The sequence below is a fragment of the Echinops telfairi genome, unplaced genomic scaffold, assembly GCF_000313985.2.
Source record: "Echinops telfairi isolate 266 unplaced genomic scaffold, ASM31398v2 ScPeMD7_25;HRSCAF=90, whole genome shotgun sequence".
In the NCBI taxonomy this organism is placed as follows: Eukaryota; Metazoa; Chordata; class Mammalia; order Afrosoricida; family Tenrecidae; genus Echinops; species Echinops telfairi.
Genome location: NW_022103922.1, coordinates 13,712,371 through 13,739,085, shown reverse-complemented (window position 1 = coordinate 13,739,085; position 26,715 = coordinate 13,712,371).

Here is a 26,715-nt window from a genome sequence, read left to right as displayed (position 1 = left end):
GGGCGGGGGTGAAGTTACAGGTAGAATTTAGAATTAATAGACTAAAACCACCATTTGAAAAATCTGCGCCTCTCATTCACAAACTTACTCTCTCTCTCTCTCTCTCCTTTGTTTTCTCTCTCTTTCACCCATGGCCTCTGCTTCTGGGCTGCTGGCCCTTGATCTGTCTTGAAGAGGAATGTTGCGTTTTACAGCGTTATCTAGAAGAAATGGGAGTTCCGTGCTGAGGAGAGGGGTGCAGGGCAGGTAGATTTTTTCCCCTGAGACACATCTCAGTTTGGAGCACAGAAAACAGAAAGTAAATCCTGTGGATTCCTATATTCAAGTTCTGCCGTTAGAATCTGTCAGAGAGCCAGAAAATGGCAAAGGTAGAAGAAGTGATAAGTGGAGGGAAAGTGGTAGGAATCTCAAACACAGAAGTGGGAGAGACAGGCTGCCTCACACCTCTCTGGCACAACGGAAGGTGAAAGGCAAAATTGAATACATTTCCTAATCAATGGAAGAGACCAGAAGAAGGTGAAGGGCAGAATGGAAGATACTAGAGATAATAACATGGTGGGTGGGGGGGTGGGGGAGGCTGGCTGGTCACACAACCCCCAGTGACTGAATGTATGTTCAATCTGGAGTCTGAGAGAGGAGCACAGCATGGAGTCTGGGGCATTGGATTGATGGAGTGCGAATATGCGTACCTGAAGGAGGAGGGAACCAATCCAGACAGAAGACCCACCACAAAGCCAGCCTTTGGTGGGAAGTCCACTATTAGCCAATGTAAGAGCCAGCATTACATATTGCTGGGCCCTTTAGACCAGCTAAGGACCCTTTGGATTTTTTCCTAAAGTTTCCTCTTTAGTAAACTCGCTCTTCTTGTTTATTTTTTTATTTTTTTTATTTTTTTTGAGGGAGGCAGTGAGAGTGAGGCAGTGAGTGAGTGAGTGAGGCAGTGAGAGAGTGAGGCAGTGAGAGAGTGAGGCAGTGAGTGAGAGAGTGAGGCAGTGAGTGAGGCAGTGAGTGAGGCAGTGAGAGAGTGAGGCAGTGAGAGAGTGAGGCAGTGAGTCCTTGTTTAAACCTTTTCTCTGAATCTTGTCTGAACTTTGTCCTTCACCAGAAATCTTTCTTGGGAGCAGGACAAGAACGGAGGTCTGGAGAGGCTTGTAACTCAGCCACAGAATCTGTGGTTCATGTCGTGACCCACACCTCGCTCCCTGCCGTCAGGCCATTCCGACCCCTAGGGACCCCAGAGGACCGAGCAGGGCTGCCCCGGTGAGTATCTGAGGCTGCCACTCTCTCCAAGATTAGAAAGCTTGGTCCTTCTCTTCATGGTGCGCTGGGTGGTTTTGATCTGCTGACCCTCTGGTCACCAGCCTGACGCTCCAGAGCACGTCAGCAAGGCTTTCTATATAGACCCTAGTTTGAATAAGTAGCATGCAAGAGGAGTGGAATGAGATTCTCTTGTTGTTTTGGCAGTTTAACTCAAATTCGACAGTAGAGGCCAATTCCCAGATACGGTGACTCTCCATGGATCAGAGGAGAGCTGCGTCCAGTGGGTTTTCAGTTAGTGGGTTTTTTGAGGTAGATCATCAGGCTTTTCCTCTGAGATGTGTCCAAATAGGAACACACCTCCAATCTTTCCGTCAGCTGCTGCGGGGGTTACTTGTTAGCACCACCTGGGACCTCTCCACAGACGGCAGTACTTCCACAATCTAGCAAGAGCCAGCTGCATGACCCACACAGCAAGGACCTATTCACAGGAAAAGAACCTGCCCAGCACCGATTTAGCTCTAGAGATGAAGGTGAAGGGCGGAAGGACATACTGTGAAAAGAAGGTTTGAGAGGAAAGCGAGCTTTGATTTTCCCCCCTTGGAGGGCTCAGAAAGGAAAGCGTTCTCCACCTGCCCTCATCCCATGCAGGCCCAAATCACCAAAGCTCCAGATGAAGCAAGTGTGGAGGTTAGAGGGGTCAATTAAAAGTAAAACCTGATTTCTTACTGCCAGGCTGATGGGAATGAGCTTTCAGCACAGTCTCATCTCTGCACAGCCTCTGAGACAGAGCTTGACGAGGGAATTCTCTCCAGAGAGACTGCCCTGTGTCTCCCAGAATTGGGGGAGTGGTGTTTCATTCAGGGCTTGCTTTTAGTTAGGGGAGTGGTGGCTGGCTCAAAGAGGTACATAGGAGAGGGGCCAGTACTGGAGTGAGCTCTGTATCCACATTTGGTGTACCCTGGAGGCCGTGGGGTGACTGGATCGTGGTGTTTGGGTCACCTCAGGAGTCTTGGCTGGCAGGACTCTCACAGTGAATGGAAAGCAAAGTACTTAAGCTAAGGGAGGGTTTGGGGAGACCAGCTGTGGAGTGAGTCGTCTATGTTAGCCTCTCTAGCTCTCAAGAACTTACCCAGATGCCCTGTAGAGGAGCTAGCATCTGCCTTGCCAGGAGCACGGATTGTCCCATTATCACAGCTCTAATATGAATAATGTAGACCTCTTTCCCTCACTGCCCCCCCAAAGAAAACAAACAAACAAACAAACAAACAAACAAACAAAGACCAAGCTTGTTGCCCATTGAGTCCATTTGAGCTGATGGGGTCCCCTGTGTTACACAGGATAACTGAACTTGATAGCACTTTCACAGAGGACCCTTGTAGCATAGGAGTTATGTGTTGCGCTGTTAACTGCAAGGTCAGCTGCTCTTAGGGAGAAAGCACATTTTTTTCTCAGACCCCATTTAGAAGACTCATCTGTTCTCTCATGCTCTAGACTATACCCTTTATGAAGGTCCTCTCTTGCCACCTAGAACGTAGGCACTCTTTTTTTTGGCGGGGAGGCAGGGGATGAATGATACATGTTCACTGTAGTGGAGAGCAAATGTTTTGAGAATGATGAGGGCAACGAATGTACAAATGTGCTTTACACAATTGATGTATATGTGGATTGTGATAAGAGTTATATGAGCCCCCAATAAAATTATTAAAAAACCATAATCATAATTATTAATATAGTATACATCCAGGCACTGTGCGAGGTACTTTACATGCTGTCTTATATTTAACTCACACATTCACTTTTCATCAGGGTTTATTTCTGCTATTTTCCCTGCATAGGAAAGTGGAACTTGTTGATAATAAGTACTTGGCCTCAGATGTACCCAGGGCCACAGGGGAGTAGTCAAAATCAGCTCTCTTTTCCGATGGGAAAATACTTTTGTATTTCTAACAATGGCATTTCCCCCCTTTGTTTTCCCAATAAAACTCAAACTATGTAAAGCCCTGCCATTGTGAATAATTACAAATGAAAATATTTGCTTGGATTACACGCCTCCTACCAAATATGTATGGTATCTTTAAGAACCCGGAAGCCCTGGTGTTATAGTGGATTACATATTGGGCTACTACCCCAAGGTCAGCAGTTCAAAACCACCAGCTGCTCAGTGGGAAAAAGAGGAGCCTTTCTACTCCTGTAAAGACTTACAATCTCAAAAACCCACAGAGGTAGTTCTAAGCTGTTCTATAAGGTGACTATTTGTTGGAAGAGAGTCAATGGCAGTGAGTGAAAGCGGTCTCTTCTGAACGTGCCCAAAATATGTGAGGTGAAGGCTCTCATCTTTGTATCTAAGGAGCACCCTGGTGACATATCTTCCCAAACAGATTTGTTTGTCCTTCTGGCAGTCCACAGTGTTTTCTATATTCCTTACAAGCATCAGAATTCAAATCCATGGATTCTGCTTCAGCCTTCCTTATTCAATGTCCCACTTTCATATGCCTGGGAAACGATTTGCGTGTACTCTGTCCTGTGGGGCACTAGGAATCCAGATCAACTCAAGAGCAGTAGGTTCTTTTAATTCACATCATTCTTTCTATTTGTAAGTTAGTTTTCAGCTTTGTGATAAAGTTAAATGTCTCTACCATGCTACACTGAAGTCAAATTTGGTTGTCTTACTTGCTAACCTAGTCAAGGCTCACACACCTGATAGGACTGCTAAGGATTTTGAATTCATGAATCTGGTATACAGTTGACTTTGAATAATATGGGGTTAGGGATGCTGCTCTCCTCACCCCTGCACAGTTGACAATCTGCATAAGTGTTGAATCCCCCACAACTTGACTAGTAACAGCCTAAGGTTGAACAGGAATCTTTCAGATAACATAGACAGTTGATTAATACTTTGTGTATTCTATGTACTATCTTGATAAAGTACAGGGGCAGCAAAAAAGAATAAGACCCTCAACAAAAGGGATTTACACAGTCACTACAACAACGGGCTCAAACAACAGTATGTGGCTGGCACTATACTGGGTAGTATTTTGTTCTCATATACAGAGGGTAGTATTTTGCATACATATACAGAGGGTCAGTGAGACAGCACTGGCTCAGCATCATTTAACAACTCTACTGTATTTCTATAGTCTCTGACTACATTAAAGCTGCATTTTCAATATGAATAGAAAGATATTTCACAAAAAAACATGCAGATGTTTCACTCGTGACAGCTTAGGTAGCTGCAGCGATGGCTTCATGGATTGTTCCCCTTGATTCCTGTAATGGTCCGGTCTCAGGATTCGTTGTTGCTGAAGCGGTGGGCGACAGCAGCTGCAGACCTCCGTCGATGGAGCCTGCCAAGCAATTGGACACTTTCTTGGCCTGCCATGACCTTTCTCTGCTTGTGGGAGCACTACCAGGATCCTTGGCGGCCAGGATCCTTGGCGGCACTTTGTGTGAGCCCCGTGGTTTTATTCGAGGTTTATGGGGTACATTTAACATGATAAAGAGGAACCACTAGGGAGCTTTCTACTGCAACATGCAACCTGCTGGAGAGGCAAACTACTCCGGCGGACATGGTTATCATCAGGGCCTTTTATTTCAAAATCTACTTACATGTGCACCTGCATGGTTCAAACCCACTGATTTAAGGGTCAACTGTGAATGACCAATTACCCAAACCATTGAAAAATTTAATAAGTGGATGGTTGGTACACATCAAAATACTGATCTATTCATATTGCCTTATGTTTAGACGTTTTCTTCTGCAAAAAATCAACAGTTCATTCAGTTCTTATTTAATACTTTCACCAAAACAAAAAAAACACACAGTCATTCCACAGGGGGAAGAGGAGACCTTATTCACCCAAAGAATTGCAGGCTCGGAAACTCCCCCGGGCAGGACTACCCTGTCCTACAGCGTCTCCACGAACCAGAATGGACTCAATGGCGGTGAGCTTGAGTTTGAATCTCAGACTTTCAGGAACTTCCGAACCCTTGAAGGTTAAGACATCTTTCCTATCCCTGGAAACACAGAGGGCACACTAATTCCGAGTGCCATTTTGAGACTGGATATTCCCTTCCTGGGTTTAGAAAGTAAAAGACTGTTCACTTGGTCCAATGGCAATGACGGGCTGCCCTACTGCAAAGTCCATTGAAAATATAGCCTCCTCCCTGGGGGTGAAGGGAGACGTCAGACCGTGTAAGATAAGACAAAATAATAATAATTTATAAATTATCAAGGGTTCATGAGGGAAGGGGGAGCAGGGAGGGAGGGGGGAAAGGAGGAGCTGATATCAAGGGCTCAAGTAGAAAACAAATGTTTTGAGAACAACGAGGGAAACAAATGTACAAAAGTGTTTGACACAATGGATGTATGTGTGGACTGTGATAAGAGCAAGCCTGCAATAAAATGATTTAATAACAATTAAAAAAATTTTAAAAATACAGAACTGGAACCCTTAGGAAAACTATTTTGCAAAATGAAATATGACTTCGATGAAGCCCTTTTAACAAATATCTTGCTGTGAAACAATAGGTCTCTCTTTTATATAAATACTGAATAGGAAAATCCAATGTAGATTTAATCTTTATTTTATTGCAGAAAACTTTTTTGTGGTATTTTATGAGGCATGTTTTTTAAAAAAAGCAAAGTAATTGAATTTATACCTCTTTCTTATTGAAAAAATCCAATGGGGATATATAAATAGCAAAGATGTTTCTAGTAAATTGAAGAATGGGTAAAATAGATGTACTAGGAACCTTGAGGACAACTTTCTTATTTTTTATCTAACATGGTATCTTGAATTCTTATCACTCTTTAGATTATGTTAAAAGTTGTTAGAGGTAACATTTGAGAAAGGTTAGTCGTAAGTTAAAATATATATTTCTGTAGCATGGGAAATAAATATTTCTTGACAAAAAACAATAAAAAGAGAAAATACTACTGCTGGGAATGATTTTAAGCTGTTTTCTTTCGGAAGACATTACTAATCGCCTACCGCACAGCTGCTCCTTTCTATCATTCGAACTCTGAAATCACACTCATGCCAGGCAGGGTTCCTCACCTCCATTGTGACATCACCACCTCCAGAATCTGGTTCCAACACACCTACATTACACAGGCCTGATCGTGGCTATTTCTATATAAAAAATTGTCACGGATGCACAGATATTCACATGTATATATATATATGTGTGTGTATGCACATAATCATACACACATAAATATATATGCATATCTATAAACATATATACATATATGCACACAGGCATATCATCTGTGATATGCAGATAATACAGCTTTCTTGTTGAAAGCCAGGATTTGAAGCACATACTGATGAAGATCAAATCTTCACAACTAAACGGATGAACAACATCATGTTAAACAGAGAAAAGGTTAAAGTTGTCCAGAGTTTCCTTTGATTTGGGTCCACCATGAATGCTCACAGAAATCACACTGAAGAAATCAAATGATGTAGTGCACTGGATAAGTCAGTTGCACAAGGTCTCTGTAAGGTATTAAATAGCAAAGATGTCAGTTTGAGGACTAAGGTGCACCTGAGCAAAGCCATGGTATTTTTTCACTCACCTCATAGAGATGAGAATGCTGGCCCCAAATGAAGAAGACCAGAGGAGAATTAATGCACTTGAGTTACGGTTTGGTCCAGACCCATGGAAAGAATCACGGACTATCTTGGAGGGCGTGCAACCAAAATGCTCCTGAGAAGCAAGGATGGTATGGCTTCGTCCAGCATCCTCTGGACATATTGTCAGGAAAGACCAGTCTCGGGAGGAGCACATCATCCTTGAGAAAGTGGAAGGTCATCGAAAAAGAGGAAGACCCTCATGAAAACGTCTACAAAGAAGGGCTCCGGCATCAGAGCAATTGTGAAGAGGGTACTGTTGCAGGCAGTGCTGCATTCTGTTGTACACAAGCTTGGAGGGCATCCAACAACAACAACAACAACAACAACATATATACATATATACTTAATAGAGCATGTAGGGGAAACAGTTGTAGAAACTACTTAGTCATTGAGTTGGAACTACTAGACTTAATGCTACACGACCATAATTTTGGTGAATATTTTGGTCAGTTGGCAAAACAGTGCATTGATGAAATACTATATTTTAATCTAATGTAGCATCAGTTTCTTTAGCTCCTGTGAGCAGCCATTTAGAGAGTAATTGTCATTCTTTTCCATTCTGGGAGACATTTGGTAATCCCTTGGCATAGTCAATATTTAAATGATTTTCCCAAATTTTGCTCCTACAATTTTGAGTATTGTCACACAAAAAATAGTATCCCTCAGGGGCTTAAAAAAGGTTATTTAAAAGTATAATTAATATTCGACTCAGATTGTTTGAGGCAGTCTCACTCTATTTCTTCATAAATTTATAATACCATGGAAGCTAGTATGGAGGGGAGCTTAATATGTAAAGCAAAAGTACATGGTGTTTGTGCTGTAAAGGGCCACTTTGTCTCGATATTAGTTTGGCATCGTATCTTGAGGAGGTAGGACACGAATGATGACAGCTTTAACTTTTTTTTTTTCTGTTTAACCAGACAAATCAGACTGGCAACAGAGGTAAGAACTGACTCTGTGTCGTCTGATAAGAAACATTGCTTACACTTGTCATACAAAACATTCTGTTATGCTTCAGGCTGTTGAACATAATTTCATGCGCAGGGGCAGAGTCACCTGAGGCAATTCTGATATTCGGAGGTAGCCTTAGGACAAAACACTCAGCTCTGAGGAAGAAAATTTGGATTGTCCTGTAATTGTAATTTTCATCCCCCAAAGAAAATGATTCTGGGGAGTGAGAATTATCACCATGTGGTTTAACTTACTTTCACTGTTCCACAACTACTATGGCCACTCCAAAGACCAAAGAGTATTTGTCACTGGGAAGATTTAAGCATTTTTTAAAAAGCATCTGCCTTTTAAAAGTCAATCTAGATGTATGGACTGTGGTAAGAATTGTACGAGCCCTCAATAAAATAATTTTAAAAAGTAAATCTATATTTATTCCATAAAATTGTCAACTATAACCTTTCTCCACAGTAAATTTGCTCGGTTATCTAGGAGAGAGACTGGCAAAGGACTATCAATATATGCTTACCATATATATTCAAGTATAAGCCGAGTTTTTCAGCACATTAAAAAAATCATTTTATTGGGGGCTCGTACAACTCTCATCACCATCCATCCATCCATCGTGTCAAGCACTTTGTACATTTGTTTCCCTCCTCATTCTCAGAACATTTGCTTTCTACTTGAGCCCTTAGTATCAGCTCCTCATTTCCCCCTCCCTCCCCACTCCCCCCTACCCCATGAACCCTTGATAATTTATTAATTATTATTATTTTGTCATATCATACACCTTCCAACGTCTCCTTTCACCCACTTCTCCACTGCCCATCCCCCAGGGAGGAGGCTGTATGTAAATCCTTATAATCTGTGCCCTCTTTCTCCCTCACCTTCCCTCCACCCTCCCGGTATCGTCACTCTCACCACTGAGGGGTTCATCTGTCCTGGATTCCCTGTGTTCCCAGTTCATATCTGTACCAGTGTACATCCTCTGGTCCAGCCAAATTTGTAAGGTAGAATTGGGATCATGATAGTGAGGGTAAGGAAGCATTCAAGAACTAGAGGAAAATTGTATGTTTCATCATTGCTACACTGCACCCCGACTGGTTTGTCTCCTCCCCGCAGCCCTTCTGTAAGGGGATGTCCAATTTCCCACAGATGGGTCCTGGGTCCCCACTCCACACTCCCCCTCATTCACAATGCTATGATTTTTTTGGTCTTTGATGCCTAATGATACCTGATCCCTTCAAAGCCTCGTGATCTCACAGGCTTGTGTGTTTCTTCCATGTGGGCTTTGTTGTTTCTCAGTTAGATGGCCGTTTATTTATCTTCAAGCCTATAGGACCCCAGACTCTATAACTTTTGATAGCCGGGCACCATCAGCTTTCTTCACCACAATTGCTTATGCACTCACTTTGTCTTCAGCGATCATGTTGGAACAGGCTGGTGTGCTGCTTCCATGTGGGTTTTGTTATTTCTCAGCTGGATGGCCACCTGTTTATCTTCAGGCCTTTAAGACCCCAGATGCTATATCTTTGATAGCCGGGCACCATCAGCTTCCTTCATCACATTTGTTTGTGCACCCATTGTCTTCAGCAATCGTGCCAGGAAGGTAAGCATCTCAGACTGCCGAGTTGTTAGAGCAAAGTGTTCTTGTGTTCAGGGAGTACTTGAGTAGGGGCCCACTGTCCATCTGTTTCCTTAATACTAAACCTATAAATATATGTACATAGATCTATTTCCCCCTCATCATATATAAATATATTTGCATCTGCATATGCCTGTATTTAGATCTCTATAAATGCCCTTTGCCTCCTAGTTCTTTCCTCTATTTCTTTGTACTTTCCTCTTGTCCCACTGTCATGTTCAGCCTTAATTTGGGTTTCAAGAATTCCTCTCAATTACATTGTCCTTGATCCATCCCTGCCAGACCTCCTTCACCCTCCTTGCCTCTGATTTTGGATCACTTGTTGTTCCCTTGTCCCTGGGTTTGTTAACACCCATTTCCTTTCCCCCGCCTCCCCCTCTCCCATGTCCCCACGGAACTGTCATCCCGTTGTTCTCTCTTCTGGCTTGTTTATCCCGCCTATCCCTTCCAGGTAGACATGCAGTAACAACAATATGCACCATCACAAGACCAAGTACAACGAAGCAACGATAAAAAAATAAAACAATAGCTACAACAACAACAAGCCCCTATAAATAGTCCAAGGTCTATTTGCTGTCCTTTATGAATGCTTTCCAGTTGAGTCTGATGGTGCCATGCCCTGGCCCCACATCTATCTCTGGCATTCCCTGGGGACTTCATTGCTCTGCTGCATGCTCAGCTGCATGCTCCCAGTGGCTGGCTTCGGTATAGTGGACTCAGGGCGGGCACAATTCCCGCTGTGCATCTCTAGTGTCCTCCATGGTGCTATGGGTCAGTGAGGAATGTTTAGCACATTTTTAATACAGTTTTTGTGATAAAATTAGGTGCCTCGGCTGACATTCGACTCAGCTTATACTTGAGTGTATACGGGATTTAATTTTATGTGGAAGAGCTGAGAGGATGTTCAATTCATACAGGGAGAGGTATGAGGATTTTCTTTGAGACTTCCGAATCTACATATTCTTCAGAATATTGACATTAAGAAAGGGATTGTAATGCTTTGAAGGGGCCAGAGGAACATAGAGAAGCAATTATGCTGCATTTCTTAACTCAGCATTACGTTGTACACCGCAGAAACTAGTGATTCAAATTCTGGGACTTTCTTCAGTTTTAGAAAACAGGTAGACCCCAATTTACAAAGGTGTACTATTCCAACGACTTGCTTATAAGTTGGTTTTGACATAAGTTGAATACCTTTTAAAGCTTTTATTGCTATTGCCTTTTATTATCAGTATTTTTATAAATCTGAATTTTATTTGGGTTTGGGGGTTGTAATCATTACATATAAACCTATAGGTATATTTTAATGCAACCTGCATTCATATAACTAACAATCAGATGTACAAAAACAAAACAAAATGGATGGTCTTTAGTGGGGATTCCTGTAACTAGACTACATTGTTAAGTTGAGGACAACCTATCATTGAAACCAGTGACTGTAGGGTAGTCAAAATTAATAACCAGTTGCTGCAAGTTCAGAATTAAATATAAGGAAGGAGAAGTTGGTTGAGCCGCTACTTTCCCCTGACTCTTCTTTCTGTTTTTGTATCAGCTGTAGACTACTCTTGTGAACCCAGAAAAGTTCTGATTGGCAAGGGAATGGAGACTTCAGTATATCTCAGAAACTTGCAACTGTTGCCCCTAATTTTTCTGAGATTACTTACACAATATTTATTCATGATCAGTAACTGAGTCATACTATAAAAATTGACCTGAGATATTACAATGAGCTGTTGTTGAGCACCATCAACTCCAATTCATTGTATCCCCACAGAACAGAGGAGGACTGCCTCTGTCATTGAGCTTATTTCAGTTACCAACCCTACCTAGGTTTCTGAGACTATACATCTGTATGGGAGCAGACAGCCTCATCTTTCTTCCCCAGAGAGGCTGGAAGTTTTGAACCATAGACCTTTCAGTTAGTAACCCAACACCTAACCCAAAGCCATAGCCAGCAATTTCTCCCTCTGAGCAGTTGCATGGGTTTTAACTATCAACCTTTTGGTTAGTAGCCTAGCACTTAAATGTTGCACCACCAAATCTCCTTTATAATTAATTACAAGCCATTAACTAAATTATATATATCTCAAACGCTCTTTTGGATTTCTGTTAATAAATATGTATTTTTTGTATAAAGACTAAAAAATGAGTGGCTAAGATAATAAAGAAAAGGACGTGTAGTCCAATATATAAGTTGTGTTTTAGTTTAACCTTTTATATAACTTCATTATCTCAAACTATGTTACTGCCTAAATTTTACAGTTATAAGATCTGCCTTACTATTAATTTTAATCAAGGTGGAAGCTAATTTTCTCCTCCACGTTAGACTTGATTTGAATCATATGAGACTCAACAGAAAGATGGTGGGATTCACAGACCTGTCACCAGGGAGGTATTAGGTAAATTAGAGAAATTCCCTTGCATACAGTGGCCTGATGGAACTTTATTTTTATCATTTCTTGGGTTCAATAAAAAGACCATAAACTATAGGAAAAGGGTCAGTGAGGTAAGAGGAGATATGCCAGTGTCTCCTGTAGAGATCTGGGAAGGACTATTCTGTCTTCCAGAATTCCATGGGCCAAGATCAGTCCAGCGAGCCGAGTGTGCTGTGTTCCCAGGGTGTCGTAGACTGGATGCACTCAGGGGCATCTCGGACGATCTGGAACTCTTGGAGATGATCTAGACTCAGCATGTGCTTCTGCTGGACCAGTACATGAATCAAGAGGCAGCCATGAGAACAGAGCAAAGGAATATTCATGATTTAAAATCAGAAAAGGTGTGCTTCAAGGTTGTGTCCTCTCACCATGCTTATTCAATCTGTATGCTGAACAAAATTCTAAGAAGTGGATTACATGAAGAACTTGGCTTCAGGATTAGAGGAAGGCTTATTGTTGACCTGTGATATGCAGATGACTTACTGTGAGGAGAATTTGAAACACTTGCTGATGAAGATCAAAGACTGCAGCCTCAGCACAGATAACAACTCATTGTCAAGAAGATCAAAATCCTCACAACTGGACCAATAGGTGACATCATGATAAATGGAGCAAAGGTTGAAGTTGTCAAGGGTTTTGTTTTGCTTGGATCCACAATCAGTGCTCATGGAAGCCATTGAGAAATCAAAAGATGTAGTGCATTAGGTAAATGTGCTGCACAAGACCTCTTTAGAGCATTGAAAAGTGAGGATGGTACTTTAAGGACTAAGGTGTTTCTCACCCAAGCCATGTTGACTCATATGCATGTGAAAGTTGGACATGGAATAAGGAATATTGAAGAATTGTTGCATCTGAATTGTGGTCCTGGATACCCATATTGAAAATATGGACTGTTAAAAGAACAAACCAATTTCCCTTTGAAGAAGTGTGGCTGCTTAGAAGCAAGGATGGTGAGATGTTTTCGTCTTACATACTTTGGAGATGTTGTCAGGAAGACCAGCCCTGGAGAAGGGTACCACGCTCGGTAAAGCAGAGGGGCAGTGAAAAAGAACAGCGGCTGCAGCAATGGGCTCAAGCACGGGAACAACTGTGAGGATGGTGCGGGACCGGGGTAGTGTTTCCTTTTGTTGTGCATGAAGTCACTATGGGTCAGAACGGACTGGATGGCACCTAAAAACAACAGCATTTTATAGATTTACTATAATTTTTTAAAACAAATGTCTTATATTGGCACTTAATCTATTTTTAAGGTTGCATATTATAAACAAAGCTGTGATAAATTTCAAAAGAAAAAAATAAGAGTATTCTCTCAATAACTCCATGATGTGTGAAAACAGAGAATGGAATATGGTAAAATTATAGTTCATTTTCCAAATATGTATGAGCTAATTGTCCCATGTTGTACATTACTTGTAAAAATAAAAGGAGGCCATCAGAGACCTTTAAGTCATTTTGGAACATTTGATGGTATTAATAAGGAATTCCTATGTTTACTAGTAATGACATCTAGCCATATAATTGGATATAGGAAGTTCATTTCCTTGCCACAAACTTTATTTATGTTCAATTTTGTACTCACCAAAGAGAAAGAAATGAACACAAGTAGACATGATTAAACAGGAACTTATTGCAAAGTAAATCAATTGCCTTTGACACACAATCTCAAAAATTAGCTTCTGTTGCCTAACTAAACCTATAATATAAATAAATTCCTTCCACTGGAATTTTTCTCAGATTATATAAAAGAATGTATCTCATCTATTTTGACCTCTTAAAACTTAAGGAAATTTATGTTCATTGACCGTAGTCAAGAACATTTTGCTCTTAGTACTTTGATTTAGATACTGGCACAACAAATATATTTCACTAGAATTCATTTCATATGCTCATGGATCTTAAAACTGAAAGGGGTTTCTTGATTGAATACAGAATTAAAATTGTTCTCAATCAATGAATCAAACAGTAAGGTATTTCCCAAAGGGAAGGAAAAAAGGTTTTAACTGTGATATAAAAGTGGGAAGCCGAATGAAAGGAAAGCTGAGGGTTCCTTTGGGATGTGGTAAAGCACCTAAGAGTCAGTCTACATGTCATGGCGACTGATTATTTTGTCTCCATAAGGTCCCCACGCAAGGAGTCCACACGATACAGTGTATGCGTAACGACTTCTCTACCTAAGCATTGGTTGGCAGTCATGTCCAGGTGCTGCATGCTCCTGACTGAATGTGTTCTGCACGTACCAGCTCTAACAAGAGCTCAGACCATTCATTTGTAGGCACTTTGGTAAGAAGCTGAAACATCTTCCTCACCAGAGAATACTCGACACATCTCTGCCACTTTCCTTTCTCTAATCCTCTCTGTGTCGGGGGTGGGGGTGTAAGTGCTTATCTTATGATAATCCGGAACAAAAATAAACTCACTGCCATCAAGCCAAGTCTGTCTTATAGGTGATCCTATGGCACAGAGTAGAACTGCCCCTTTGGGTTTCCAAGACTGCAAATCTTAATGGGAGTAGAAAACTTCCACTTTCACCCTATCTTATGTACAGCTACTATAGATGTTGGTTAATCTATATATGAAACTCAAATTACTGTTCTTTGTGGCTAGTTAGTCTTTCCATTTGGGGAAAACATTAGGAAACAGAAAGCACAGATTTAAAAAGAGAAAGAAAAAATTTTGTGAAAACCTTCAAGGAAACACATACACCCAACTCTCATTCGACTGGGTGGAACTTTGAGTTGGGAGCGTATAAAAGAACAAAGCTAAGGAAATTTACTTCTAAGCTTTGTTTATTTTTTCTTTCTTAGGCCCTCATCAACTGATGCCAAATGTTTTTCTCCTAACTTTATTCTATTTCTATACTTAAATGAAAGCAATTGCATATCCTGTGGCCTTAATTTCCTCCAGTCATCCTTTTTGGTACAAAATCATAACAAAGTATAAGTTGCACCTGCTTCCTTGAGTTGAATAAACTCTTTTTTTTTTGGAATCAGGATGCACCTGGCCCATCTCCCAATAATGACAAATTTTTGATCAAGCAATTTCAGGGACAGCTGGGTGGCCAACAGCTTGTCCTCATTTGCACGTGCAATACTGTCTGCCTGAGTGTTGCCATGATCCTGAACTCTGGCTTCTGAGGCTTCTGTAGGACTGAAGTCTGCTTCTTCTTACCGACCCATGACTTAGGTGATAAAACATCCAATTTTGTGTTTTTGTTATAGAATATCTGAAATAATATATCCAGTTCAGAAATTAAGGTGTGGTTGCTATTTGCAGAACAATATTGAAAATGATTCATATATATATATATGCATATATATTATATTCATGTGCCTAAGTTAATGAGTAGGCTTTCCAAGGATCTAAAGGGGTATGCTCAATAAGGTCTAAAACAACTTGTAAAGCCATGCCTGCCATTTTAAATATATTCCCATTGGTTCTGTATGCCAATTAAATGTAAAGTTTCATTACATCAACCTTTATATGTATGCAGTCATTTAATTATATTTATTCATACAGTGCTGCCTGTAGGGAATAGGCCCATGATAACTTAGACATGAATCAAATATAAATTTTAGCTTAACTTATTATTTGAGACAGAGAGGCTATGAACCCAAATACTTTTAAGACAAGTTAGAACGTCATAAGTAGTATTTCAAAGACTTTAGGAGCACTGGTAAGCCACTGCCATGGAATTGATTGAATTGACTCCTCATGACCCCATAAAGGGTCTCTAAGATAGCAACTCTTTATAAGAGGAGACAGCCTTGTCTTTCTCTCATAAAGTTGCAGGCAGGTTTGAACCATTGACCTCGTGTTCGTAGTCTAACACTTATCTCACAACACCACCAGTGCTCCTACTTTGGTTATTGTCATGGTTAGGTCAGGTCAAGTAAGCTCTGAATCACAGCAAGCCTGTGCCGAACAGAGTAAACTACTGCCCAGTCCTGCACCTTCCTCACAATAGACTTCTTAAGTTTGAGCTCACTGTTGCAGCCACTGTGTCAATCCATCTCCTTGATGGATTGATGGCTTACCACTTAACAAAAAATTATGACATTCCACTTAATGAATCACAAGGTCCTTCTCCAGGGACTTGTCTTTTCTGATAATATTTACAAATTGTGCGAAATGAAGCCTTACCATCCTTGCTTCTAAGAAGTATTTTGATTATACTTCCTCTAAAGACAGCTGTTTGTTCTTCTGTGAGTCCATGGTACTTTCGATCCATTTTCTCAACACCATCATTCAAATACATTAATTCTTCTCTGGTCTTCTTTACTCAGGGCCCGGCACTCACATGTATATGAGGCGAGTAAAAAAATACCATGGCTTGGGGGAGGCACCCTTCTCCTTTGCCAAGTGTGATGTCCTTCTCCAGGGACTGGTCTCTCCTGGTAGCACGCCTGAAGTACTGCAGACAATGTCTTGCAGTCCTCCCTTCCAAGGAGTATTCTGGCTGTATTTCTTCCAAGACAGATTGCTTTGTTCTTTGGACGGTCTATAGTACTTGCAGTAGTCTTCATTCCAAATGCACAATTGCTTCCAGCTGGGAATATGTGTGGAGACGGTGGAACAATGACACGTGTACTTAAAGGATGGATGGGATTTGCGTATGTGGACACAACAAGGTCAGGCATTCCAAGTAAAGTAAATAACAGCTTCCTGGCCCAAATGTAGATCTGACTTGGGGACCAGGAGGCTTAGGTATTAGAGCTGCAGTCAAATCTATCACAGAACATTGCTGTGTAAGCACCTTGAATTCCTCGTGCTGAACATTGACTATATCCCTGGCACTGTATGAACTGCCCTTTGCAAAAGCCGTTTGTTCATACTCCCGTGCAAGTCCAGTACTTCTGCTGCCACACTGGGGCCCATTTGTCCTTTGTTTGTCTTTGCTACTGAATTATCTCCATCAGCAAACATGCTACAATAGCTCCCCTATTAAACAAAACATCAGCCGAACAGTGACCAAAGGACTCTTTCTGAATCATTGTGGTTTTGCCCCATTACCAAAATCAATGGTTTCAACCAACAATCCTGTTTTTAAGTGCATCGTTCAGGAGGCTGAGCCCAATTGGGCAGCTTTTCTGCCCTTGTCTGGGCTCACTCATGCATCACAGTCAACCGTTGTTCAGCCGAGGGTCTCTGCTTCGGCAGATTGTATACGTCAATAGACAATTCGTATAGTAGAACAAATGATAACTATGAAATATAGAATTGAGCCAAATCTGATCGTCCCAATATAACTAATGCTCCATTTTCATCAACAACTCTCACTTCTGTACATGTTTGTACGTGTTTGTGTGCTTGTGTAGGTGTGCGTGACTAAGCTTTTGGAAGTAGAATAGATAAATTACAGTTTTGATGATGCATTTGAGGGGGAGAAATGACTAAAATTGAAATTTGGGCATTTTATTTTTGAGAACTCGACGGGATGTTCCTTCTTTCTTTCTTTTTTAAAACTTATTGTAATGAATAAACAAACTCATTATTTTATTTTCAGGCACTCTGTTCCTTCAGTCCCTTGCTTCCAGCAGCTCCTGGTAGTTATTTGAATGTCAAGACATTCTTGGGCTAATTCTTTGAATGTCAAGATCTTCTTGAGGGTAGGGAACCTCATTTAATCAGCACTTGTTGATGGACTCATCAGCGAGAGCTCAGCACTCTCCTTCCTAAAACTGTGGGAGAGCTGAAGGAGCAACTGCCGGAAAAACACAGTCGAGATACTGTCAACACTGATGACAGGGTTAGGGTCGCCTCTGGAAAATCTGAATACAAACTTAGAATTACACGCTCTCCTTAACACGGAGATGTCCAGTTTCAGTTGGTTTGTCGCTACCTTGGGAAATCAAAGTACACACTTGCAGATGAATACCCTTTCTGATCTTCTGGATGTTTGGGCCAGGTCTGGACCAGGCAGCCCCTTGCACCAGCCTCTCACACTGGATACAAAGGTGGGAAACAGGGCATTAGCATATTTCCCCCCAGTTGTTGTCATTACTAGCGTGCACTCTAATCCTTTGTCTTCCTGTAGTATTCTAGGCCTTTATGTTTCTGTCCAATATGGTAACTAGCAGCTACATATTAAGGCCCCCTGGTGATGCTTTGGGTTAAGCATTAGGTTGCCAAGTGCAAGATCTACGGAGCTTGCCCCCCTGGATCAAGCCCGCCTGCTGCTCCGTGGCAGAGAGGTGAGGTTCAAACACCCTACATTGGGCCACTCTCCATTGGAAACATCTAGATGGCAGTGGGTTTTGGTTTGTTTTGCTGCATGTTACTGCTGAGCGCTTGACATGCAGTTAGTCAAAATTGACACAGTTCTGTGGCTAAAATAAAAGCGGTAAGTTGAGATGTCCTCTCGATGTAAAATGCACACGGGGGGCGGGGGGGGTCCTCAAAATGTTTGTGGAAAAATGGAATTAAAGAAATGCCACATGGACTTGTTGAAGCCTCTCTCTCTATGTACATATACACACATAGCTATCCATATACGTGTGTCTATGTGTATATATTTATATGTAAGTCAAAATGTATAGCCACAAACTAAATTTTTATTAAATAAAAATATCAAAATGTGAAACTCTTGTCTCCTCTATGTACTTCTTGATATATCCTCTGTACATTAGTCTATATACTTCTTTAGAAACATCTTCCTGATAAGTCCCTCTGATCATTGTGTGTCCCTCGTGGTGGGTGGGTGGGATCTCTCAAGACTGGCATAAAAATAGTCATTTATCGATAGGAATGAGGGGGAGGGCAGAGTGCAGACCTAAAGCCCAACAGTAGTCAATTGGATATCCCCTGTCAGAAGGGCCACCAGGAAGAGATTAGCCATCCAGGGTGCAGTATGGCACCAATGAAACACACAACTTTCCTCTAGTTCTTTAATACTTCCTCCTCCCACCCCCACTATCATGACCTCAATTCTACCTCACGAATCTGGCTAGACCAGAACATGTACACTGGTACAGATATGAGCTCACAACACAGGGAATCCAGGACAGATAAACTCTTTAGGACTAATATTGAGGGTAGTAATACTAAGAGGGTAAGAGAAAGGGCAGGGAAATAAGGGGGAACTGATCACAATGATGGAACTATAACCCCCTCCCAGGGAAATGGGCAACAGAAAAGTGGGTAAAGGGAGACAGAGGTCAGTGTAAGACATGAAAAAAAATTATAAATTATCAAGGGTTCAGAGGGAGGGATGGAAAAAATGAAGAGCTGATACCAAGGGCTCAAATAAAAAGAAAATGTTTTGAAAATGACGATGGCAACATATGTACAAATGCGCTTGACACAAGGGATATATGTAAGGGTTATGATAAGAGCTGTAAGAGATCCCCCCAAAATTATTTATTTTTTAAAAAATGAGAAAATTATCTTGAAATATCTACTTGGGTTCTATAAAATCATGAGTCCTAAAAAAAAAAACGAAACAAAAAAACAGTTATCATAACATTCTAAGCTGACATTACTGTCTTGCATTCAACTGATGCAGCACATCCCCTTGGAAGCGAGATATATATATATTTATTTAAATCATTTTATTGGGGGCTCATACAACTCTTATTACAATCCATACATACATCCATTGTGTCAAGCATATTGAACATTTGTTGCCATCATCATTCTCAAAACATTTGCTTTCTACTTGAGCCTTTGGTATCAGCTCCTCATTTTATCTCCTCCTTCCCCACCACCCCGTCCCTCACAAACCCTTGATAATTTATAAATTATTATTATTTTGTTATATCTTACACTGTCCAACATCTCCCTTCACCCACTTTTCTGATGTCCAACCCCCAGGGAGGAGGTTATATGTAGATCCTTGTAATCGCTTCCCCCTCTCTACTCCACCTTCCCTCCACCCTCCAGGTATTGCCATTCTCACCGCTGGTCCTAAAGGGATCATCTGTCCTGGATTCCCTGTGTTTCCACTTCTTATTTCTACCAGTGTACATCCTCTGGTCTAGCTGGATTTGTAAAGTAGAACTGGGATCATGATAGTGGGGGGAGGAAGCATTAAAGAACTAGAGGAAAGTTGTATGTTTCATCAATGCTACATGGCACCCTGACTGGCTCATCGCCTCCCCATGACCCTTCTGTAAGGGGATGTCCAATTTCCCACAGATGGGCTTTGCGTCCCCACTCCGCCCTCCCCCTCATTCACAATGATATGATTTTTTGTTTTTTGACACCTGATACCTGATTGCATTGACACCTTGTGATCACACAGACTGGTGTGCTTCCTCCATGTGGGCTTTGTTGCTTCTCAGCTAGATGGCTGGTTGTTTACCTTATAAGCCTTTAAGACCCCAGACACTACATCTTTTGATAGCCGGGCACCATCAGCTTTCTTCACCATATTTGCTTATTCACCCACTTTGTCTTCAGCGGTTGTGTCGGAAGGTGAGCATCATGGAATGCCAGTTTCATAGAACAAAGTTTTCTTGCATTGAGGGAGTACTTGAGTGGAGATCCAATGTCCATCTGCTACCTTAATACTAAACTTATAAATATATGCACATAGATCTATTTCCCCATTGTCATATGTAAATATATTTACATATGTACATGCTTGTATTTAGACCTCTATAAATGCCCTTTGTCTCCTAGTTATTTCCTCTATTTCCTTTTACTTTCCTCTTGTCCCACTATCATGCTCAGCCTTCATTTGGGTTTCAGTAATTCCTCTCAGTTATATTGCCCTTGATCATGTTCTACCAGGCCTCTTACTCCCTCCTCACCAACAATTTTGCATCACTTGTTGTTCCCTTGTCCCTGGATTTGCCAGCACCACTTCCTGTCCCCCACATCCCCTCTCCCATGCCCCTCTGGAACTGTCAGTCCTATTGTTTTCTCCTCCAGATTGTTTATCCAGCCTATCTTATCTAGATAGACCTGCATAGATATTTATGCACACAAACAAGACAGAGCAAAACAAAGCAACAAAAGAAAACCAAAACAACCACCACCACCACAACAAAATAAACTAATGACAAAAGAAAAGAAAAGCCTGTACATAGTTCAAAGTCTGTTGACCTTTAGGAGTGTTTTCAGGTCAAGTCTGATGGGGTGCCATGTCCTGGCCCCAAAGTCTATTTTTGGTATTCCCTCAGGACTTCCTTGCTCTGCTCCCCTTGCTGTTCTGTTGCACGCCCTTAGTGTTTTGCCTCGGTGTGGTAGGGGCAGATTGGGTGCAATTCCTGCACTGTGTCTCCACTGTTGTCCCCTGCAGGGCCACGGGTCAGTGAGGGATGTCTTGTCTCATAGGGGGCAGGCCATATGATCCTCTCTGTGCATTGGCTGCTCTTGAGCAGGGATATCATCCTCAAGGCTTGGTGGGCCGGGATGTGCTCCACTCTCTCTTCCTCCCCATTTATTTGCTCCTGTGTCCTCTGATCAGACATGTCCCTCTCCCTGAGCTGTAGCTTCAGTGCTATCCTCTGAAGGAAGCCATACTTTTATTGTTTTTCTTCTTCTTGTCTTATAGTGCTCTAATGAGACTAAGACAGTGTGCAGAATTTGTCTGAAGCTATCTACTGATCACAGACACATGTTTAAACATGTTTTGTTTGGAATAAGCCCTTGCCTGTATTAACTGGAAACTTAGTTCCATACTTTTTAATGTACGTATGTGTGTGTATTGAGTGTGTATGCAAGGGATTCTTGATGCTCACGGGGGAAATTTCATAATCTTTTTTTGTTTTAAATATGTTGATTGACACCAATGGATAAATAGATAAACACAATGATACATACACATTGTGGAACTGGCACCATGCAATGATGTTGAATAAGGAAGATTGAAAACAAAATCTCAGAACATGAATGAATTTGGAAGACATTCGGGTTAGTAAAATAAGTTAATTATAACATAATCCACTATCTTCTATTTCATTTTACCATGAAACTAAAAGACTTATTATTTCACCTTTATTAAATGGAAATATGCAAGTTTACATTTTTGACAATAATGGACAAAGTTTCTTTTAAATGAGTGATTCTAACTATTTTGGTGTGCTTTTGAGTTAATTCTGACTCAAAGCAACCCCATGTAACAAAAGGTGACCTCAAAATTTCAGGTATAAATATCCTTAATGGTATTACTACATTATTTTATTATTCATTTATTTAATGTTTTCTGGTGAATTGGGTGAGGGTTTACAGAGAAAATCCATTTTCCTTTCAACAATTCATATACGTTTTATCCCATGCCATCGATTATGGTCTCCATAATATAACATCAAGAATCCCACTTCCTTCCTGTTTCCTTTTTCCATTCCTTCGTCTTTTCTAACCCTCTGAACTTTGTTGTTGGGTAGATGCTACCTTTGTGATCACAGGTGGCTGATTATTCTCAGCCCTGGGTACTTTGCTACTCGTTATGCTCCTTATGGGGGAGGTGAGCTCACTTCCAGGCCTGAAGAGTGGAGAAGTCTTTGTGGTTCCACAAATCCCTATCCAACCACGAAGCCTGGTCTTTTTAGTGACTTTTAGTTCTGCTCCACATTTTCTCCTACTCTTTCTACGGCCTTCTAATGGTATCCCTTTCAGAGCAGTCGATCTGTAGCCAACACCACCTAGTTCATCTCGTCTCAGGGTGGTAGAGACTGATGTTCACGGGGTCTAATTGTTTCCAAGTGTCTTTGATTTTTGTCATCATTCTTCACACCGGCTGGAAGAGAACAGCGGCACTGTAGGTGGCTGATCACGAGCTTTAAAGTGCCCAGTAGCAACTCTCCAAAGTGGGTTGCAGGACACTGTCTTTCAGACTATGTTATGAGACCCGACCCTGTGTCCCCTGAGATCATGGTATGGAGCTCAGATACCCCATTTCCACAAACTTTTTGAAGCTCCCGCATATATACACATGCATTACAATGTGAAGATTTAGTATGAGAAGGAAAAAATCAGATATCTCAATAAATTTGATATTGATTACAAATAGACATCACATGATAGACATAGTGAGTTCAATAAAATGTGATTGAAATCAATTTGCCTATTCCTTTTTACTTTTTGTTAATGTGACTAGTAGGAAATTTCATATTAGATGTATGGCTCATATTGTATTTCTATTAGACAGCACTTACCTCGGGCCTACTTACTTACTTAGTGTCCTCCTTGAACCAGTAGCACAAGCAACACAGAGGCGCTTGAGGGAAATGTAGGCGTTCCCCTTGGCTTACACTCTGCATTCTAACAGGGCTCCCAAGTAGTTTGTTTGCACAAGCAGTTTTGAGGAGCACCAACCTAAGGCCGGTGAAAGATGTGATAGTAACATAGCCCATGAGGTGGGAGAGGAGAACATAAATTACTCTCGTGGAATTAACTTTTCCTCCTGTGCTTTCATTCTGAAGGTGAGTATGATACGTATGTCCTTTGGAAAAGAGAACAGTGATATAAAAATCCAGAGGAGGCAGCAAAGATACAAAGAAAGTAGAATGAACTCAGGTGGGACATTTCAGAGATTGCTGAGTTTACAAATCCCTTCATTTGTGAGAAAAGGTGGTGGGGTGGGTGGGGTGGGGTGGGGTAGTGGGAGCACCTAAGCTTAGTAACTTTTAATATTACATTTATAATTGATTTGCTAAAATATGGAAAAATGAAAGCACACAAAGTATCTCTCTCAGTCTCTTTTATTCATATAAACATATTTTAAATGATCAGAATTTGTCACCCTCTTAAAGGGACTTGAATATTATAATAAAAATGGTTCAGTATTCTCAGTTCCTTAATTTCTGTGAAAAATACATTTTTAAAATTTTGTAATTTCACATAAAGGAGTTTATTTTTACTTTTATCAGTCTTCCATTAGTCAGAAAAAGCAGAGTTACTTGAACAGAGCTGTGTTCAAATCATTAAATGTGAAACTTTATGGAGAGGTCAGCTGACGTCCTCACTGTCATAGAGAAGGTCACTCATAGCAACCCTACAGGACAGGGTAGAACTGCCCCTGTGGGTTTATAGGAGTAGAAAGCCTCTTCTTTCTCCCGTACACCAACTGGTGGTTTTGAACTGCTCATCTTGTGGCTAGTAGCCTAATGTATACCCCATTTAGCCACCTGGGCACCAGTTTCAGAGATCAGAGTTACTATAAAGTCAGGAAATGTTTAGAACGAAAGATAGCTATACTGTAACACTTCATCTTAATTTTTAAATTATTTTTTGACCATGACAGGTGGTCCCTAAGACCGTTTCATAGATGTTCACAGTGGAGTTCTGGTTTTCCAGTGATAATAACTTTATTCTTATATCCAGTAAACAAAAGCAGTTTATCATGGGAATGAGTAACCCATTTCTAGTCATTCACTAGCCAGATGTGAGCTTTATGGAAACTAGTATTATGTTTATTTAATGGAACTCGACATCATATCTATACCACCTAACACAATGAAAGCACATAGTGGGTATGCAACAAACATTTATGGAATAAAGAATTAGTTGAGATAGTATAAATATCAGCCAGGGTAACTATTTTGTAATATATTTTGGAAACATAAACAACTATCCCCTAGCTGTCGCGTTAAATCTGACTCATTGTGCTCCTATAAGACAGAGTTGATGGCTACACACGGTTGTCAAGGTCATATGTCTTCGTGGAAGCAGAACAGCACATAGTTCTCCCATGGAGAAGTTGGGGGGTTCTAATGACTGACCTTCTGACTAGCAGTTAGCACTTAACCAAGGCTCCTCCAGGGCCCTGATGAATATATCCAAAGCACTTGGCAATGATACTGAGTATTCTCTTATGTAAAAGTTTCACCGCCCGTCTGTCAGCTTGTCATATTGTATTGCTATGATGCTGGAAACAAAGCCACCAGTATTTCAAATGCCACAAGGTCACCCACTGTGGACAGGCTTCCCTGAGGCTGTCAAACTAAGGTGGACTAGCCATGAAGGCCTGTACCCCAGGAAGCCCCCAGGGCACCTGGTGCAGAGATAACAGACCTATTTCCAGAAATGCCTCCACGAGTATAATGAATCCGAATAAGGCATTGTCTGCTTCTCTTGCTTTGGCTACATCATCAGGAGGAATCGATCTTTAGAGGAAGCCGTCGCGTTTGGTGAAATAGGAGGCAATGAGGATGCGTCAGATCCTTGACAAAATCACGAGCACAGTGGTCCCAAGGATGGACATAAACATGACGGGAACCTGGAGGGTAACACAAGACCAGGCAATGTTGGGGTCTGTTGTGCATGAGCTCACAAACTCAGCAGTTGACTGTCTGTCTGTCTACCTACCTCTGCTAATGTTGACGCTTCACACAAGAGTATTCTCTGTAGAATGAATTGTCCCTGTTAATTGATTTTAAATTTTCCAAGAAAATAGAATAAAATGTATTTGCTCTCAAAGGATAATCTCTAGAAGTGTATTTGAATAAATAAATGCCTGCATCTTTTGGGGAGGGGGAAAGGCACATTTATTGGGGATCAGAACTGTCTATTGCAGCAGGTTGGTAGTTGATTAAACCAACTCAGTAGGTGAAGACCAGAACGAACCTAATAGAAAGCAGCCATTTCACTTGAAAATGGTAAGAATTATTTTATGGTCCATATGGTTTCATTATACCCCCATGTGGATTTTTGGATAGACACGTGACATGTATTTCTTATGTGCCATGGTCTAAATGTTTAGAAAACACTCATCTACGGATTATAAAAAAGAAGTATTTATTAGATATTAGGAGTTCTTCTGGCTTGATGGTTACTCATTGGGCTGAGAAATTCAAGCTCAACAGTTCAAAACCACCGTCACTTCAAAGGACACAGATGGGAATTTCTACTGCAGTAGAGTTATAGTCTCAGAAAATCACAGGGTCAGGGCTACCTTGCCCTATCGGGTTGCAATGAGTGGACCTCGACCGGATGGCCATGAGTTTGGGGTTGGGTTTTTGGTTCTTGTAGAGGTAACCATTAGGTGAACTAAGGACCAAGCAGAACTCTCGGGCCAGATCATTAGGTGCTAGGGAATCCCAGTAATATTTGAAATCACAGAGCTCCAAGCTAAAAATGCACTGTGCACTTTCGCTTTGATGAATCCATTTTGATGATTTACTGATCTTTATGCATCTTTTAAACCACATTGTCATGAACACAATGATCAGTTATTAGTATATTGAGAAGATCTAGTTAATATTGTGCTTTAATTAATCAAAGATAGAACGAAGTTCCTTCCATCTGAATGTAATCCAGGCTGAAATAAAAGAATTGTTCATATTCTGGTAGTTTAGAATTATTCATGTCCTTGTAGTTTATTGTGGGTGGGTGTGCTGCTCTTGACTACAGGGGAGTGAATTAGCGAGGATGAGAATTTAAGGCTTTATTTGCTTTGAAATATTTTAAACTATCAGACAATGAAAGAAGAGAAAGATTGTCTTAGACAAGAAGTTCTTAATTAGGGGTCTTTGAACCATATTCAATTATATATTTTCTCCTCTGATGTTTTGCTTGTTTCTGTGACAATTGTGGGTTTTCAAAAACAAAAAAACAAAAAACAAATTGCTTTGATATTCATGTTATGGAAGCAATGTTTTACGCCAAACAATTGGAGCGTGCCAAGAGAAGCTACTCTATAATTCGAATAGGGTAATCACCATGCTAGAAGGTGACGGTGTCTACAACAGATTTCTGTTTATAGGAATTAAATAAAACACACTCTGACATCAAGCTTGTAGGCATCTGTCTTTATTTGCCTTTAGTCAAGCATAATTAGAAAATGTTTCCAGGAAAAAAGAGAAAGAAGTGGTCATGAATCGAGTACATTCTTTCATTTTAATTA